Source organism: Rhinolophus hipposideros, assembly GCF_964194185.1.
Source record: "Rhinolophus hipposideros genome assembly, chromosome: 5".
Classification (NCBI taxonomy): Eukaryota; Metazoa; Chordata; class Mammalia; order Chiroptera; family Rhinolophidae; genus Rhinolophus; species Rhinolophus hipposideros.
The window spans coordinates 67,820,149-67,828,019 of NC_138051.1; the positions used below are offsets into that span (position 1 = coordinate 67,820,149).

Here is a 7,871-nt window from a genome sequence, read left to right on the forward strand (position 1 = left end):
GATAGATGGGAAAGAAGTTGGGGGACAGATTGAAAAGGGTGAAAGGATTAAAAAGTACAAATTGGTAGTTTCAAAACAGTCATTGGGATGTAAAATAAAGCACAAGGAATATAGTCAATGATGGTGATAACTATGCATAGAGCCAGGTGGGTACTAAACTAGGCAGGTGGGTCCCTTCTTAAATTACATAAGTGTCTAACCACTATGCTCTACACCTGAAATTAATATAAAATCATATTGAATGTCAACTGTAATTGAAAAATTAAGAAAGGGGGGAATGGGTGAAGGGGGTTAAGAGGTTCAGGTTTCCAGGTATATAACAAATAAGTCATGGGGGTGTAATGTACAACATAGGAAATATAGTCAATAATATTGTGACAGCGTGGTACAGTATCAAATGGTTACCGGGTCTATCATGGTAATCACTTCTTTAGATATACAAATGTTGAATAACTACAGTGTACACCTGAACCCAATATAATATTGTATGTTAGATTATCTTAATAAAAATTTTTTTAAAAAAAGGCTTTCATTTCCAAATTTTGCTTCTATTAAATATGTCCATGAGTAAGTCAGCACTGCCCTCTACTGGATTATCTGTGTTTATTACTCAGTAGTTGTGTCCAAGATGCTTTAAATAGAATTTTTGATATTTTTTTCTTCACTTCAATGAAAGATGCTTGGAAACCTGAGCTGTCTCGATGTTCCTCCATGTCTATTAATATGGTCAGACAAAATTTCCTCAAATGAAGGTTTCATTTACTAGTTGTAAGTATTACAAGTTTAAAAAGTAAATTCCAACGTGTTAACAAAGAGAAAGAAAGAGTTAGAGATACAGCAAAATAGATAGGGAAGTGGGAGAGAAAGAGATACAGAGTCAATTCCCATCAGAGTAAGTTGAAATGGCTTTCCAACTTTGCGAACTCCAAAATAACTTCAGGTGAATGCTTTCTTTATGACATCACCAGCTGCAGTTTTTATAGTGCATATATGAATTCTATCTCATGGGATAAACCTTTTATCTCTTTGAGACAAAATTTAAGCTGTGAGCTTGATTAGGTATTGGTCCTCCTGCTATGAAAATGTTATGCTCCTATCAAAACAAATTAAATTGTGGTTGGTTGATAGTTAGCCAGCAAACTGTTGTAACCAACATAGTAACAGCATTAAAAATGACTGAAATCTAGTCCAAATTTTGACTTATAAGGTAAGAAGAAGTAAATAGTAATTAAAAGATACTACTACATAAATAGCTCTTAGAAAGAAAGAAAGGAAGAAAAGGAGGGAGGGAGAGAATAAAAAAGAGAGAAGAAAAGAAAAAAGAGGAATACCTAATATAAATTAAACTATATGCTATAGTTTGTGACAAGAATACTTGGACGCAATTTTAATAAGACAAATGCAAATGCAGAATGAGCCATAATTTGTGACTTAAAGACTCCCATACCAGACTCTCCAACCCTAACCTGCATCATCTCACTCAGAAGCAGTCTCTGATTCTGGAAAGAACATGGGCTTTAGCACAGACAACCTGGATTTAAATTCTACCTGTCCCATTGTGGCCCTCCCTGAGAAACACCTTGTTTTCCTTGTCTGTAAGGTGGAGATAATAATAGGTAACTCATGGAGTCTGAGGAAAATTAAATGAGATAAAGCATGTAAATTACTTAACACTGTATGTGGCATATAATAGGTTTTCAATAAAAATTTGGTTTTCTTTTTTCCCCTCTCTTCCAAACTCTTATATTCACCATTACTAGACAACTCCTGGTGATACACAGGGCATCATTTCCAAGCAACATGTCTAAAACTCTTCTTCCTCTAAATTCTCTTTCCTAATTACTGCCACCATTATTCACCCAGTTGTCCAAGCCAGACATTTGAACATTATTACCCTAGTTGCCATTCTGCTTATCTCACATGTGCTTGAAAAACTCCTTCTCTGCCTTCAAGGCTCAACTCAGATGTCAACTATCCTGGGAAGAGCTTGGATTTTCTGCTCTTCTCAGAATGAGTTAAATTCATGTTCCCAAAGCACTCCATGTATGTTTATTAAGAAACTGGTTATACTACGTTGTTGTGACTTGATTGCTTTCCTCACTCAGTTGTGAGTACTGTTAGAACAGAAATTGTGTCTTATTCAAAGTTTTATCCCGAGGTTCTAGTATTGTACATGCCACAAGAAGATGCTGAAAAACATTTCCGGAAAAAATGAGTAAATGGATGCATAGAATTATGAGTATGTTGTTGGAGTTTCTGAAATGCTAATCTCTTCCCTTACCTCTATGAAGCAATAGACTTAGGAGTCAGATGGAGAATGCCGCGTGGACCTGCAGCCAGGATCAGTCTTCCTATTCCTTCCCCCAACTTTAGAATTCTAGACGCTGGATGTCAGGCAAGGTTTGCTGAGCAGCCCCCTTCCCACAGGGGAAATGGCCAGCTACCTCATACCTGTCGAGCACAGCATAGAGACAGGTCGGCCTCTGGAAGCCAATCCTTGGGGCTTGACCCAGGTGTGCTTACCTACTGAACCAGGGGCAGAGAAAAACGATGCTCTTTGCAGGCAGGACAGTTCTAAAGTGAAAATGCATACACAAGTGCAAGCTGTTCCCTGAACAGGGTGTCAGCTGAGGGGCAGGTGGGGGTTGAAATGCAATCCACACTCCACTAGCCAAGCTGGACACACTGGTGTGAGTCTGCGTTGCATAAAAATACTGTTGCTAATTAAGCCCTGTGGTCAGAGTGCTGTGTCCATTCAGAGTGGGACCTTTGTCTTATTTGTAAAAAATCTCCATGTGAACTCATAGGGCTCTACCAAATACACTTTCCTCAAATCTCACCAATCAGATGAGTCTTCCCTCCTCCTATGAGTTCTCCAATGGAGAAGAATATAACAGATGGGAGAAGGAGAGAAGCTCCCTTCCCAATCCTTCCAAAAGGGTAGACATTTCATTTTTATGAGCTAGAAGAGGAAGGGAAGTGTTCTCCATAAGAAAAATAGGTGGGGAGATGAGATTTACCATTAATCGAACATAACTATGTGCCAGGCACTGGAGCACATGATTTGGAGAAACCATTTCATGTCGTTCAAACAAGTCTGTAAAAATCACTATCTTCAGATGAGTGTACTGAGGATTACAGCTAGAAGACCACTCATCCAAAAGTGATGACATTTGGATCCAAAGCCCATCATTCTACCACCACCCCTTGACACTTTCTACTCTTCCAACAGAAGGCCCTACTATCAGTGACTTATTCTTTAGTATTTCCAGGAGCTAAAGAGCATAAAGTTTAACAATGCAGATACAAACTACTATCCCAATGATCTGAATTGAAGACAATATCAACGTAGCAGCCAGTTTTCAAACAAGTGCATTCTAAGACTAGAACTTAGCAAATTTTTTTTCTAAGTTCTAAATGAAAGTTAGGTTCTTGGGCTAACTCACAAAATGGTTTTTAGTGTGATTTGGAACCTTAAATAAATAAACCTTGAAATAGGGCTTCTCTGATCCTTTGTGAACATTGAGTCCTACTGGGTATCCTCGCGAGCTGGTAAGCTCCAAGATAGATTGACTAGATGTGCATATAAGGGGTTTATAAGACAAGCAACATAAAATGAAGGGTCTGTGTAAAAAGTCCTATCACTATTCAATCTCAGTCCTATCACTATTAACATTTTGGGCCAGATAAATCTTTGTTGTAGGGGGCTACTTGGTGCATTGTAGGATATCTAGCAGTATCTCTGGCCTCAATCCACAAGATGCCAGTAACAACATCCTACCACCAGTTTTCTGTTTATAGCCCAAGAAAGGTTCCCTGGGGGACTGAAATTGCTCTCCATTGAGACTTTGGAATGCAATAGTCTCTGAACAATAGCTTACAACTACTTCCATCTTCTGCAACTCTCAAAGGCCAGCAACCCAGGTTTCTGTGGATAAACTACTAATTTAAAAAGTAAAACATAATTTCTGAGGGCTGCGAAGGATAATTTTTAATACCTTTAAAGATTTAATACCGTTAAAAATCTAGGTCTTTTCAATACATAGAAAGATTTAACACCATTTTCTTAAATAAGGGATGATTGAAAATTGCATTCCAGTCTCAAATAAAATATACTGTTCCCCAGGATAGTCTAAGATATTTTAGGTGAATTATGATACTGTTGTTTTCAGATGGTGATTTGGCATCAACAATGGGCCTTTTCTTTGGCCATAACAGAAAAATGTGGGTGTGGACATAATGAAGCAATTGTATGGTTGGAAATAGTGACTAACTCACACCCCTCATTGACAGAGGGTCATGCTACCTTCACAGCGCAGGCCAAGAAAATTCCCATGATGCTAAACCACATAGAAGAGTTTCAGATTCTACAAAATACTTTGAGTCCCCTACTTTTTTCTCCCATCCCACTATTCTCTGCTTTCAAATGAACAAAAAGTGAAGTTTCCTTCACAGGCCAACAAGTTAATGCTCAATTGCCCCCTGGGGGAGTTCAATCTGCTTTTATAGGAAAATTAAAATTCTTATCTGATCAACTTCAAAATCTCCGTTCAAAGATGAATACAGAGGTAGCAAGTTGCTGAATAGCTCTCCAAATGTTACACAAAGCAGAAGAAGGAATCAAATTCCAGGTCTCATATCTCCTGAGTCTTCTGTAGACATTATTAGATATTCTCCACCTGAAAGCTGAATTCTGTGAATTAGCAGTTACCGTTAAACTGAACTCTCTCCTCGTCTACATCCCCTAATACCAAAGCTTTCAAAGAGAGTTCAAATATCCACGGTTTGTATATGAGCAGAATGCAGTGGTTAAAAAGTGAGATTCTAGAGCCACATCTGGACATGGCCCCAGAATCTCAGTTCTGTCACTTACTAGCTAGTGACCTTGGGATGCTCGTCTCGACCTCTGGATGCCTCTTTCCTCGTCTATTTGATGGAGACAATAAAAGTGCCTACTTCTTAAGGTTGTTATGAGGAATAAGTTAGGTAATATTTGTAAAATGCATAGAGTGGTGTCTAGTAACATCTAGTAAGTGCTATGAAAGTATTTGTGAAACAAAATTATAAAATAAATAAAGCAGCATGAGGCTTTTGCCCCATTGTTGTAAACAAGCAATGCTATAGGAGAAAATTAGGAAATAGGCTTTTTGTCTTTCCTACCCACACTTTCTTTGTTCTGTCCCTTCTTTCTTTTTCTATGTTCATGTTGAACCCCTTTCCAGGTTCCTACCAGGGTGTTAGCAGATCACAACTAATGGTATTTGAAGTGCCAACCTAAGCTTCCTTCTCCCAGGGGCCTTTGAATTCCCCCTGGAGACTCTGAAAGGCTGAAAAGTCACCAGAGCTTAAAGAAATGAATCTCCAATACTGACATGTCACTGAGGAGCTGTATTTTCAAGTAGGGGGACCCTTTCATGCCCGGTCTGCTCGCTCCTGAGGCTGGCTCTGGGGAGAATGGTAATGTGAATTCATACCTTTGAGCTTAAAAATTAAATTTAAAAAATAAACAGCCCAAATTTCTGTATTCTAGCATATGGCAATTGTGGCACTGCTTGAAATGAGTCATCCTAAGCCCAAGTTAGAAGCAGACATAATTTCCAGATGTCAAAAAAATTTTACTTTTCACTGAATAAAAAAGCAAGCAAAATGGAGTGCGATTTTTAAGATTTCTTATGTTACTAGCCGTTATTGTTTACTCACTTCTGATTTTTCTAAGAATATCCTCTTGTAAGCTGTGGCCTAAATGCATTTAAAATGCCTTTGAATAACTCAAGCAATCCTTACTACCATGGAAACAGAACCAAAGATATGCAAAGATGACTCCTCTGGGGTATAATTTGGTACTTTAGATACTTCTGGTTGGCTGATTCCTGCTCTGCCACCCCTTCTCTGAAATGCAATCATGTTGGTTGGATTTATTTTTTTATCCATGGGAGCACACAATTCACCAAGTAGTGGAAAGTGTCATTCATCCATCAAAGTCCTTCCACAGACATTCACAATTGTGGGCAGCATTAGCAAGGGCAAATCTGTGTATGTTAGAAAGCATGTGCAAATTTATCCGGAAGAATTTAGGCATTTACCCAGTGGTCTGTGAGGTAACCTGCACATTTTGTACTTTTATTGGTGGAGTAGAAAAGAGCATGGCTCCTGAGAATGTGACTTGGCAGTTGTACAATTCTGTATAAAGGGCATATGAGATAGTAACAATAAGGGACCAAAATTGAGAAATATCCAACTTCTGACTCTGTTGATAAAGTACTTATAACCTCATAAAATAACTTAGCTGTTTTTCCCCCATATGTAAAATGGCCGTTTATAGAATGTAGAATTAGGCTTGGGTTCAGTTTGAGGTCAGTGTTTATAAATGTAATGATCTTTTGGATGAAAGATTAGACATAAAGAACAAATATTATTTACCTAACTTGTTTCATCAATCCATGATGAAGATGAGAGAAAAATGTCAAGGTCAAGTCTGTCTTTCTTGTTCAAAAAATACCATCTGAGACATGAGTATCTCTCTCAGCCACTTAAAGACATAATGTTCTTATGCTTCCCAAAATCACTAGATTTATGACATGTGCAAAAGCATAAAACAAATATTTGTGATTCTGAATTCATTTTTTTCTTCCCTTTTTAGAGTTACTTGGAATGCTCTGGGCATACGTTAATAGACTACCTGCTTCTTAGAATAAATGATATCATGGTGGTGAAAGGACACAAAGGCCAGACAATCTGAGCCTACCTGACCTTCACCTTGCATAGAAATGATGGTGACAGTGAGGTGTTGAAAGATGAAAACATTGACAAAGTTAATCTCTATGGTATATAAAAGTCCCTATACATCTATGAGAAATATAAATATATTCGCAGATATTTCTAATAGAAATCTTTATAATATTTCTAATAGATGAAGGTGGACTGATAGTTTAGTGAGTAGATATACAATTAGTACATAGAAACTTGAAAAGAAATGTAATCAGATAAATGAAAAGAACTATTGTATAACTGATTAGCAAAAGCAATTTAATTATCTAATGCTGGCAGTTACGGAAGGTGAGACAGACATATATCATGTCTGTGGCCACCAGCATCTTTTGAACAGCTTTCTTGTATTTGGGGAAGTTGTCAAATCATGAGTCCTGCCTTTTAAGGAAAATACACAACTCTTTTTCCCAAGCTCCTTTGCAACGGGGATGTAAACATGTAACCTATAAATACATCCAATTAAGAGTTTCATATAGAAGAGGGAAACAGGAGGAAGCAGATGATGCAAAGAATTCATTTTCTGATAATGACGACAGCAGAAATGCCAAACTTTGGGGGCAGCGAAGTTTCTGGCATCAGCCAGTGCCCAGACATAGCAGTTAAGTTTCAGTGGTGTCTCCTTATGACAACACTATCTTTTCTGAACATAATGTGGTGTGGACATCCTTCATGGCAGTGGAGCCTACAAGCCTTACTCTCTGGACCTCTGGAAGGGCCAATAAATTTAGTTTGCACCTAAGGACCCTGATTAGTATAGTGTGCACATTCATACAATGGTGCAAATATAAGTTGGAACACCATCTCTGTAAAGTGGTGTAGTATTAAATATCAAGATTCAGAAAACATCTCTGACCCATTCACCCTCTTCTAAGAATTGATGCTAAGGAAATAGTCCAAAGGAAGGAAAATGGCCATATGAATGATCACAATTTAAAATTTTAAAGGATTAGAAACAATCTGAAGGCTCCCCAACAGGGGAACAATTAAATCAGTTATGGTATACCTTTAGCAGTCAGTAGAATGCCAGTATTTCTACACAGTAAGGGGTTGGGATAGACGATTTTGTTGGAGGAAGGCCAGGCATCTTAAAGCTGCATTTAGAC

The 7,871-nt window shown here is 38.0% G+C and overlaps 1 protein-coding gene across 3 annotated transcripts in view; it reads right to left on the minus strand.

Annotated features, from left to right (window-relative positions):
* Positions 1-2,581, minus strand: part of DHRS7 (dehydrogenase/reductase 7) — a 30,722-nt gene extending 28,141 nt beyond the window's left edge. For 2 of the 3 annotated variants that reach the window (XM_081049762.1, XM_081049760.1), the window contains exon 1: positions 2,282-2,581. The gene's annotated coding sequence lies outside the window, so the exon portion shown is untranslated. The remainder of the gene's footprint in view (positions 1-2,281) is intronic. The other variant, XM_081049763.1, reaches the window with a different exon arrangement.
* Between the last annotated feature and the right edge of the window lie 5,290 nt (positions 2,582-7,871).